General features: G+C 36.8%; 1 protein-coding gene across 5 annotated transcripts in view; it reads left to right on the plus strand.

Annotated features, from left to right (window-relative positions):
• The window catches only part of tsnare1 (T-SNARE Domain Containing 1), a 291014-nt gene that overhangs the window by 33518 nt on the left and 244855 nt on the right, over positions 1-12641 (plus strand). The window lies entirely within an intron of this gene.

Consider the following 12641-nt stretch of genomic DNA (forward strand, 5'->3'; position numbering starts at 1 on the left):
CTCTATTCATTTAATAAAGCACAACATTCTGCATTTATTCTCTCTTCATAAATCATTATGGGAATAATCAGCCATATGGCCAATTTGACAATTTGAGTTCTGCCTCATCTGAGTTTTGACAAGTAATGTGCTTCATGTATTAAACATGATCTTTAGATGCCCCCATAGTTATAATACACTATTATGGTTACAGAACAACTCATTACACAGTTCAAAATCGTGGAGCGTAAACTCGAATAAATCAGCAAAAAAGGTTCATCTAAATCGTTTACATACTTAAAAACAAATATATTCAGAGGTAAAAGTCATTTCGTTTTTTATTTGAAAACTTGATCCATATTTTCTAGGCCTTAACCTTTATCAGTCCAAGGACTCTTTAACTGGAGTTCATGAACCCCTGTTAGTTCACGGGAGATTTGAAGGAGGTTTGGAAAGTGATGAAAGAATTAACCAATTACATTAAATAATCAAATGTAAATAATTCTAAAATAAATACTTAAATCTAATTACTAACAAAAATATATATTTTATTTGTTCATCATGTGACTATTACACTACAATACAATATATCAGAAAAAAAATCGTGCAAAATGGACATACAGTATGTGGCAATAAAAGTAAATGTTTTTAAAGTTAAACATGCAAATGTGCTATTAAATTAATTAAATATTAGTGGGTACTTCAAGAAAATAATTTGGGTCAAGAGGGTTCGGCTTACAAAAAAGTTTGAAACCCCTGCCTTAATGGATAGAGAGGAGGAGCCTGGACCCCCGGTTCATGTATCAAATAAAGACATATTTAGTATAATTTATAACACATACTTTGTTATTGTGGTTACGGTACAAAGATACTAAACGAATAATTTTTGGCATATATAATAACATTTTAGGTTAACTAAATAGATTTTATTGTGGAAACATTATGCTCTTCGTTTTAGGTTTTTGTTATCAACCTATTAATGCACTTGTGTTCGATGCCTAAATGTATAGACAGATCGATGCAATAGTGAAAATGTGATGGATCAACGCATTCTCATGAGAATTCATACATATTTTACGAGTTGGCTAATTCGTATCATTTTATACGACCACATTCATACGTTTTGGGGACGATTTGCCTTGACCCCTGTGATGTTGGGGTTAGGGGTTCGGTTTCGTTGTTGTTTTTTTCATGAAAACCATACGATTTTGCACGATTAACTTCATATAAATTGACACGAATTAGCCAACTCGTAAAATATGTACGAATTCTAGTGAGATAGCATTGATCATCACATTTTCACTATTGCAACCATCTATCTATGAATTTAGGCATCAAACACAAGTGCATTAATAGGTTAATAACAAAAACCTAAAACGAAGAGCATAATGTTTCCACGGTAAAATCTATTTAGTTAAAATTTTATTTTATGCCAATTATTATTAGTATGTACAATTTCTCGTGAGGTCAGGCTTGATGGATAGATTATGCCTTATTTTCACAAGTGTCACTTTAGTCAATTCATTGGTATTTAAAGCCACCATGAAACAGAAGTAGTGATTGTCTTATTTTCCCTGTGGTGACGTATATCTAAGTGAAACGGCTTCTGAAATGAAAAAAAGGCAGGGCTGGACTTAAATTCGTCTATTGAGAATTGATTGGTTCGTTTGAAGTTGGGTCATGTTGCTAATTGCTAATCGCTGCAATCTTTTCTGCCATACCGGAAGTAAAAAGAGATTGTTTCGAGAGGGGAGGAGATTTCAGTGTTTCCGCTATATACATTCAACCATGGCGGGCCGCCACGCCTAAAACATCCCCGCCACGCCTGCGGTTGTGTATAGAAGGGATACAGCAAACGAAATCTCGCCGGATGAGCACCGTTTTATCCTAATCCTTCACCCAAACCCAACTCTAAACACAAAATTTCATAGGATTGTAGGGTGTATTTGTATCTCATTAAGCCAGAGCCGCTGTTTTCATCCTAAAAATCCTACCTCCAAATCTAATTATAAACTTTTCGGCATTTTCTGTATCCGTTCTAGACAAAACCCACAGCGGCAGCTCGCAAAATAAATAAAGCTACCGAAATGTCCGCCCTGCCAGACTGGCTGTTTTAAAGAAATAATTTCCTTTCTGGATTCGCGTTGTTCACTCATTTATAATAAATAAATCTCCTAAAATATCATAATTTCCCCCATGGGTTTAGTTTCATGCACAAATAGATTTAAATCAACAGATGATGATTAGGCTACGTCTCTGTTTTGAGAAATAATAATAAAATAAATAAGCCTACACGAAATATGTTATTATTATCAGATTGACAAAAAAAGTATTTGAGTTGCTGTTCTTTTTTTGTGACGCGCTGTTAAACCAAAGCAGCAGAAAGCACGTCATGTTTTTTATGATTTTAAATAAGCACAAGGTTTTCTCCTTATTGTGAGTTTACAAAAATAATAAAAAACAATTTTTAGTTTCGAATGTTATTTTACTTTTATCTGTATGGCAATAAATTAAGGGTAATTTAAGTTGCAAGGTCATCACGCGTATGCTTTTCACATGCGCATATACACGGACGCAGCGCTGGGCTGCGAGAAAAGACATGATTAAACTTTCGATTTAACATACTACAACTTTTTTGGACATTCATTTGGAATCACTGTACTCATATTATCAACTTATCAGGCCATTAGTTATTCAGAATATAGGCTATAAATAAACGCAGCGCGTCTTCTGTGCTTTAGATCGACCCTCACAAAGTTTCACATTAAATGATAAGATGTTTGTTCAAAAACAAAAGGCTAAACACTGAATACTACTTAAATGCGAATGCAACACATTAATAGTCGAATCTGTTTGGAAGGAAACTTACATTATTCCCGTGGAAGAGACGGACGTTGGTAATAAAAACTTGAGGCAGACGGTGTGACGGTTTCATCTGTTTTCAGACAGCGGGATCAGGGTACCCGCGGGTGAACCGCATAATATTTAAAGCAACACTGTGTAGTTTTTTTACCTTTAAATAATGTCTCTAAAATAATTTCAGTGATAGAACAATTTTTAACTGGAAAAATTGTACTGTTGCTGCAACCTGAGCAGCCTCCTAGCTGCTACAAACACACTCTGAAAGTGGCGGTGGAGGGTAGGAAACACAGCCCCGCCCCTCCCCCTGCCTGCAAAAGAGTGTCTGATACCAGGCACTGTTGCGCTTTTCAACCACATGGGGAGCTGTAAGTCATTTTTACATGGAAACTACATAGTGTTGCTTTAATGTAACGGGTGTAATAATATTACCGTGTCATTTGCGTTGTAGATGTAGGTTCGGGACTCAATAAGCAATAGTAGGCTAAACTGCAGGTCTAACATCCAAGACCAAAATTCTACTCGATTCCGATAGGTAGCAGTTTTTAAATGGCTTTTTTATGTCAAACAGGCCAGGTGTGGAATGCTGGAATAAATTGCTGCTGATGTCGGATAACTGGTCAGGTGTTCTGTCAATCACAGCGGTGCGCATTATCAAACAGGACTGTGCGTGACTTTGCAACAGCTCTGTAACGCTAAACATGAGCACGAACTTGCACACTACATTAAAACTACAATGAAAGATCCGTATGAAGCTATAAAACTTACGTATTTTTTAAGAAAATACAGTTTAGATTAAACATAGAAAAGCAATATGCTATAAATATAAGGAAACGTAAATGACAGCATGAAAATGATAAAAAAATACATGTCAGTTCACTGTAGCCTATATTCTACATAAAAAAAAATGTACATTTATAATCATCATGGGCGCCCCCTGCCGCCACAGCTGGAAAAAATCCTAGAGGAAACACTGGATTTGCACTTTTAAATAGAGATTATGAGGCCCCAATAATTTAGAAAAAAAATAATGAAGGTCACAAAAAAAACCACAATATTCCAAAACAAATGACAGTTTTTCATTTTAATTTCATTTTCAATTGTCTTTTGCTGCAAAACCCTCATGAACCCTATAAGACAAAAATCTTATGTCAATGTCCTAATGTATTCGGTAAACCTCCTTTATCTGGGAAAAAAACTTGTGCATCTTGGCGCCATTGTTCACTGAATCCTCTGTGTGCACTTAGAGGACTTTGCTGAAAAATTGAAAAGGCATTTAATGGATTTTGCCAGCAAAGCAGTATTTCTAAATGGCTTGAGGCCGTTTGATGAACATATAATACAAGATGAGAGCATTTGGTTATTATCATTCTCATTTTAATGCCTTTAATGGTTTTGGATATACAGTATATATTATACACATTATCAGAATGGTCCCTTGCTGCAACTGGGGCAGAACCCTGTGAAAAAAAGGTCTTAATAAGTACCATTTATATAATGATATGCTCCAATTTAAGGTACTAATAGGAACTCTTTACATGGAAAGGTTTACTTTTTGAAAGGGTACCACCCCAGTGACAGCTAGGGACCATTTTTTACAATTTTTTCTGACAGTGTGTAAGATAATATATAAAAAATAAATATTATATATAAAACATAATGTGTATATATAACAGATTGTTGCATTTATATTAAAGTGTGTTTTCTTGTAGTAAGTGTATGATACAGAAAGGAGCATGTCATAGCTGTGAATTTAACCAACATTTTCAGTTTGAATTCATTAGCATGAATGCAATGTACTTCAGAAGATCACGTTGAAAAGAGCAGCTGAAATATGATGCAGCTTGTTTCGTTTAGTTTTTATAGCAGCACTACAGAAGGGGATGTGACAAATCTACGGAAACGCTTCGAAATAGAAAAACAGCGTCTTCCTCACAGAGCTTTCTCACAATCAAAACATGCAAAAGCAAATAGCTTTCTATTTCACACAGCGTGACCTCAGTAAATCTCACATTCTGAGATATCTCTCAGTTTGAGTGTTTGGCTTCTGCCAGTCCCAAAGGACAATGGTACGAAAGAGAGAGAGGCAGCTTGAGTTATAAAAGACAAGGCTTTGATCACAAGCAGACCTGCGTTCAGGAGCCTGTCAGCTTTGCTGTGTTTGGGTTCTTCTGCATCAGTCGGACTGAAGAGGGGCTCAGGCGATGATCAAAGCTGGGGTTAAGCCACTAATGGAGTTGTCAGTCGAGCTAATCTTTCCCCACCTCTCCCCTGCCAAGCCTTTCAACTCCCCTCCAGCATATGCGTTTGTGTCACTCTTCTTTCTCTGTCACTTCATTTCTTGCTGTCGTTTGCTGTCCCTCTTTTTATGTCGGCATCTGTTACATCTATCTTTCTGCACCTTCCTCTCGTTTCTCTGCTTTTCTTATAATTATACCAATATTCTTTTTCTGTCTGTCTGTCTGTCTTTCTGTCTCTATATCTTTCTTTCTTTCTGTCACTTTAAGCGTATTTGTGTCTGTCTGTCTGTCTTTTATTTCTGTCTGTCTGTGTATCTTTATTTTTGTCTTTCTGTCTCTCTGTCTGTATCTATGCATATTCTTACATGTCTGTCTCTTTGCAAATTTTTATGTCTGTCTGTATGTGTACTTTCTGTCTGTCTGTCTCTTTGTTTGTCTCTATGCATAGTTTTATGTCTGTCTGTCTGTCTGTCTGTCTGTGTTTGTTTCTTTATGTCTGTCTCTTGGTCTGTCTCTTTGTTTGTCTCTATGCATAGTTTTATGTCTGTCTGTCTGTCTGTCTGTGTTTGTTTCTTTATGTCTGTCTCTTGGTCTGTCTCTATGCATATTCTTACATGTATGTCTGTCTGTCTGTCTCTTTGATTTTTATGTCTTTCTTTCTGTCTATCTGTGTACTTTTTGTCTGTCTATGCATATTTTTTTGTCTGTCAGTCTTTTGTTATTTCTGTCTGTCTGTCTGTGTATCTTTATTTTTGTCTGTCTATCTGTCTGTCTGTCTCTCTCTCTGTATCCATGCATATTCTTACATGTATGTCATGTCGGTCTGTCTCTTTGCAAATGTTTATGTCTGTCTGTCTGTGTACTTTCTTTCTGTCTGTCTCTATGCATATATGTCTGTCTGTCTGTCTGTCTGTCTGTCTCTTGGTCTGTGTCTATGCATATTCTTACATGTATGTCTGTCTGTCTCTTTCCAAATCAAATCTGTCTACCCTTTGTCTGTCTATGCATATTTTTTGTCTGTATGTCTGTCTTTTGTTATTTCTGTCTGTCTGTGTATCTTTATTTTTGTCTGTCTGTTTGTCCCTCTGTCTGTATCTATGCATATTCTTACATGTATGTCTGTCTGTCTCTCTGCAAATTTTTATGTCTGTCTGTCTGTCTATGTACTTTCTTTCTGTCTGTCTCTCTGTCTGCCTCTATGCATAATATACGTCTTTCTGTGTACTTTCTTTATGTCTGTCTATGCATATATGTCTGTCTGTGTTTGTTTCTTTCTGTCTGTATGTCTGTCTGTCTGTCTATCTGTCTGTCTATCGGTCTGCCTCTATGCATATTCTTACATGTATGTCTGTGTCTCTTTGCAAATTAAATTTTTATGTCTTTCTTTCTGTCTATCTGTGTACTCTTTGTCTGTCTATGCATAATTTTCTCTTTCTGTCTGTCTTTTGTTATTTCTGTCTGTCTGTGTGTCTTTATTTTTGTCTGCCTATCTGTCTGTCTCTCTCTCTCTTTATCTATGCATATTCTTACATGTATGTAGTATGTCTGTCTGTCTCTTTGCAAATTTGTATGTCTGTCTGTCTGTCTGTCTGTCTGTGTGCTTTCTTTCTGTCTGTCTCTATGCATATGTCTGCCTGTGTTTGTTTCTTTCTGTCTGTATGTCTGTCTGTCTCTCGGTCTGTCTCTATGCATATTCTTACATGTATGTCTGTTTCTCTTTGCAAATTAAATTTGTGTGTCTTTCTTTCTGTCTATCTGTGTACTCTTTGTCTGTCTATGCATATTTTTGTTTGTTTGTTTGTCTGTCTGTCTGTCTGTCTGTCTGTCTGTCTGTCTTTTGTTATTTCTGTCTGTCTGTGTATCATAATTTTTTTCTATCTGTCTGTCTCTCTGTCTGTATCTATGCATATTCTTACAGGTATGTCTGTCTGTCTCTCTGCAAATTTTTATGTCTGATTGTCTGTCTGTGTACCTTCTTTCTGTCTTTCTCTCTGTCTGTCTCTATATACATAATATACGTCTGTCTGTGTACTTTCTTTATGTCTGTCTATGCATATATGTCTGTCTGTGTTTGTTTCTTTCTGTCTGTCTCTATGCATATTCTTACATGTATGTCTGCCTGTCTCTTTGCAAATCAAATTTTTATGTCTTTCTTTCTGTCTGTCTGTGTACTTTCTGTCTGTCTGTCTGTCTGTCTGTCTGTCTGTCTTTATGCATATTTTTATTTCTGTCTGTCTTTGTTTGTTTGTTTCTTTCTGTCTGTATGTGTGTCTGTTTGTCTCTATGCATATTCTTTCTGTTTGTCTGTGTTTGTTTATTTCTGTCTGTTGCTTTGTCTGTCTCTGTGCATATTCTTACATTTATGTTTGCCTGTCTCTTTGCAAATTTATATATCTTCCTTTCTGTCTGTCTCTCTGTTTGTCTCTATCAGTCTGTCTGTCTATGTTTCTTTGCATATTTTTATGTTTTTTTTTGTATGTCTTCAGTCTTTCTTTCTTTCTTTCTTTCTTTCTTTCTTTCTTTCTTTCTTTCTTTCTTTCTTTTTTTCTTTCAGCCTGTCTGTCTCTTTGCATGTTCTTTTGTCATACTGTCTTTCTGTGTATCTTTCTTTCTTTCATTCAGGAACTGTCCCTTTATTTAAGAAGTAGATCATTTCTTGGTGTCAGATGACATTTGTTCAAACTATAAATGTGTCATTGTTAACAAAATTTTTACTGACTCTTCAGGCACTGATATGTGCAATATGTTAAAACCATCTACTATCTTTCTGTCTGTTTCTTTCTCGCTTTCAATTATCTTTCTTTTCTCTATGCTTTTTGTCATCTCCATTTCTTGTTTTCTCGCTTTTTTGCCATTAATGCACTGTGCATGTTTAACACTAAACTACTAGAAACAAGCTTTTGTCATGACACCAGTCCGGCATATGTGGTCAGCCCACATCCAGATTCAGGCAGATTGTGTTCATTAAGGAGGTTTGCTTGGTGGGTCTGCCTTTGTGGAGAGACTAATGAAGGGACACTTCAACACCGGCAGGTGCCGAACAGCCATGGTGAGTGGCCAAACCTGGGGCGTGCTCCACAGTCACGCCATGGTGATCCAAGCAGGATGAAGAAGAATTGAGCTCAGGTGTCCTGCTTCGTTTAGGGAGAGAAATGTGGAACACAGTGTGGCGCACACGCACAGACACACACACACACACACACACACACACACAGCTTTTTACTACAAGAAATATGGCCTTTATTGTCTGTGCTTACTCATGTGGCATGGCTGTTTTTGTTAGTTACATCCGCCTGTTTAAAGAATATTTCACTTCATGTTTCTGCCACATGTTGTGGGTTTTACACAAATTCCAATTACTGCAGTTGTGTGCCTTTATCTCAGTGATTCTGTGAATCACGACCCTCACAGACTCCTAGATGTGTCATTGCACTTAAGTCTGTATTATATGCAACTGCTATGCAAGTTCCAGAGACAAAATATGAAAGGCAAATTGACTGAGAAATAATGGTCCTTTCATTCATAGAAGTAATAAGGCATTCCATAATTACCTAGAAAGGCCATGTCTTGCGTCAGCGTCATGATTGTGTTGTAATTGGTGGGCTTTGGGTTGGAAAAGGATTGAGAGGGTCTTTAACTGTGTTATATAGACTTCAGGATGGATTGTGAAATTACATCAGTGTAATGAGACCAAATTTAATACCGTTAAGGTAACTTGGCCGTTTAAGGTGAGTTAAGTGTTGAGAATGACTGGAAATGTCAAACACTGTGTAATATACACATTAAGATACTTGATGTTAAGATGTTTTAAGTGCTTTGGTTTGTAGAACACATTAGGTGAAGTCTACTACAGGAAAGTGGTCCAATTGAAAAAGGAGATTCCTTTAAACCAGGAATACCCTGTCTTTTTTGGATTGTGACCCTTTATTTAGGACACTATACCACACATATAGTGTAATTAGGGCTGCAACTAACGATTATTTTCATAATTGATTAATCAAGCGATTATTTTTACGATTAATCGACTAATCAGATAAAATGTAAATATTTACTTAATTAAATGTTTTCACATATTATAGCTAAATAAGGCCCTAAATTTGTGTATTTACATGTAGTAGTGTACTTTTAAAAATGCAAAAGCCACACACTACTACAGAGTTATACTAATATAACACTTTTGATTAAGATATTTTAAAGGTATAGCGGAAGATTTTCCCGAATTTTAGAAAAGAACTGCCCTCTCCACTTAAAAAAAAAATGCAATGCGCAGCACATTCTAGCTGCTCCCGAGAGGGAACGCCTATTAAACGTGTGCACGAGAGCGTGCACAAGCTTAGTTCTTCTCTTCGCTCTGTTTACAAGTTGCTGTTGGCTCGGCATGGCCCATGCATTGAGATGTTTACCGTGTCTGCGCGGTTCATGACTTGTGCCAGGGCTAGCATCGCTAATCATAGCTTACATCAACTTTTACTAGCAGTGATTTTAAATGGATTTCTCCAAATAGCATGCCAACTTTACTTGTCGAGTAGAAACTTCACGACTTAGGCATCTGTGGGAAGGCCAACCTTTGCTTTTAGCGCATCCCAGCATGTGAAATATTCCCCCAAAAACACTCTGGTCTTGTTTCTTTTTGTCATACAATTCGTAGACACTTTTTATCTTGTGACTAGGGATGTCCAGATCCGATATGCTGGATCGGTATCGCGGCCGATCCGGGGTTTTTAGATGGATCGGATCGAGGACCGACAATAGGACTGATCCAATTTCGATATGTGCATTAGCCGTGGTTGTTACTGACAAGCTATTAAAAGGACAAAGTATTATAAAAGCACCATAAAGTCTTTTAATACACTCAACAGCTTTATGTAAAGGAACAAATGCATATTTAAATATATTTAAGATTGCAGAAACACTGTAACTCACTCGCAAGATGATTCAAGGGCATCAATTCTGCGCCCAGGAAGCCCATAAGCGTAGTGTAGAGGATGAATTAGGCGCATTAATTCTGCACCCTCAATGTGCATAAAATCTGGTCAAGCGCATAACTCCCAAAATAACGATCTGCACACTAAAGGTTTTTTACTATGGCAGTTTTACGTAATTAAGAAAAAAATATGTAGCATACTTAATTGATCAAACGTACCTATTATATGTTCTCCTAAACACTGTCATGATTAATGTTTAATAATGTTTCCTGTAACTTGTAAATCATTTTAAATGATTGATTTTAACATTTAAAAAAATACTAGATGTAGCAGAAAGCACTACACACATTTAATTACAGTAGTATCGGGCAGAAATCGGTATCGGCTAATATTCGGAATTCTGGTATCGGAATCGGATCGGAAATGAAAAAGTGGGATCGGGACATCCCTATTTGCGACCCTCAGACATTTTGAAAAAACACGGTGAGATTGCGAGCTTCAAGGAATGGCTAAAACCGTAGCCCACCACCACACATATACACCTGAAAGTGCGCATGTGCAGAAAGCGAACCTAGGGACGAGCACGTACGACGGCCTTACATAAACATATCACCAGAATGATTGACAACTGGGATGACCAATAACCTTGATGATCCACCAGGAAAAAGAAAATCTTCCGCTATACCTTTAAGCCCCAAATAAAAAGGTTTGTGCAGCTTTTAAATAGTAAGAAATGTCAAAATATCAATTAACCAAATATTATATACTTCAGGGATGTGCTGAGAATTTTGCCACATATTAATAAACTCATTTTAATTTTCAGCTTTGGAACTTGATGAATATTAAGATTATTTGTTATTAACAAAATAAATAAGCCATTATGATATGAAAGTGGTGATATACATGTGTTGGACGGCTGGTCAGAAGATCGCCTGAATAAACGTGAAGCTCGCATTGTATGAAATAAAAGTGAGCTTGTGCTGTATTAAGAAACAGCACCTGACTTAAATTATAAGTGCACAGCTTGCTCTGTATGAAGAAACAGCACCTGACTATGAGCGCACAGCTTGCATTGTATGAATAAAACGTGACTGACTTTGAGCAGACAGCTCGCGCTGTACTGTATGAAGAAACAGCAGCTGACGAGTGTGCATGTTGGCCGGCGGTGGTGTGGGAGCATGTGACGTCACAGACCAACTACATTTTTATGGTTTTTATCGATTAGTTGTTGCAGCTCTAAGTGTAGAAGTATACTACTAAGAACACTAGTGCTACTAAGGTATGCATCCAAACACAAGGCAACTGACTTGTTGCCTCACTGTTAATATGGCAATGACTTCGGCGGCATAAAGGACAGCCTTTATAGGCAGCGTATTGGAATTCTATTTGAAATATAAACAGAGAGCGCCTTTGTGATAACTAATCCCATATTTGAAAACTGCAATACTAAATTCAGCCGCTTTTGGCTGCCATTTTTTTTTTTACTTGACCAATCACATTCCCTGCGCACACACGCACAGAATTGTGGGACAAGACAATGAATGTATCTCAGGAGACAAAGAGTAAAGCAATCATTGGATTTTGACGTGCCTTGATGCCTTTCTGCCTTTTTAAATATGATCAGTAGTTGTTCTCAATAAAAATGAGTCTTCAAGTCAATTTCAGTCAGCAAGTATAAGTGCAGACAGACTTACATACCGTGTGTTCACCATCAGCAACAGCTGTAGACTATATTTTACATGATATTTGCTGCATATTTTATGTAGCTCTAATGTTTATTATATAGGCTATAAAATAAATATAAACAAATAAGATTAATAACATACACATCATAGAAACCACGTGTGACTCCCATCTGCATTTCTGGCAGCCACATGTGGCGGGAACCTCTGGAAAGTTATGGATTTCTATGCATCGTGAATCCAGCTGTTATTACGCCAAGCTAAGTACTCGTAAACATTTTAAAACACTTTTACCTGCACCCACTTCTGCTAGAGAGGATTGACTACCTAATGAAGTGTTTGTGTGTGTTGTGCGCAAGACTCAGTAACCCACTTGTGTGCTTTTCCTGACTGAAACTCGTGAAGAACTCGTGAAGAACTGGGCTTTTGTTTACTTTTGCACTTACCGGAGTTAACTACAAGAGCAAAGGACTCTGTATGTTTATTCAAAAGAGAGTGCCAAGCACCATCAGAACCCTTCGATGCACTTACCGATGTTTACATGCTATGCGCGCAACCTAAATCACAGAGTGACTTATGGTGTTGACAAAAACAAGTGCGTTCAAAAAGCACTGCATTTACTTCAGTTAGGATGGGATTTTAAGTAATTAAAAAAGCAAACAACAAAACAGAGCATATTTAACAGTGCTGAAATTTCTTTTTTTTTAAATATTGGATTTGCAGCTAACAAAATTTAAATTGTTTTAATTAAGATTTACTAAGCATCTCTTCACAAAATATAATATTTTGTATAGCACTTCCGCAATAACACTGTTTGTGTCACATTTTTGTCTGTGTTGGCTTTATTACAAATCAGACATACTTCATACTGCAACAATTAATCCTGCATTGTCTATATTTGGAACTAATTTTGTTGGCAAAGCGAAAATGGACAAAAGCCCAGATAGCAGTGTTAT

This window comes from Misgurnus anguillicaudatus, chromosome 10 (assembly GCF_027580225.2).
Source record: "Misgurnus anguillicaudatus chromosome 10, ASM2758022v2, whole genome shotgun sequence".
Classification (NCBI taxonomy): domain Eukaryota; kingdom Metazoa; phylum Chordata; class Actinopteri; order Cypriniformes; family Cobitidae; genus Misgurnus; species Misgurnus anguillicaudatus.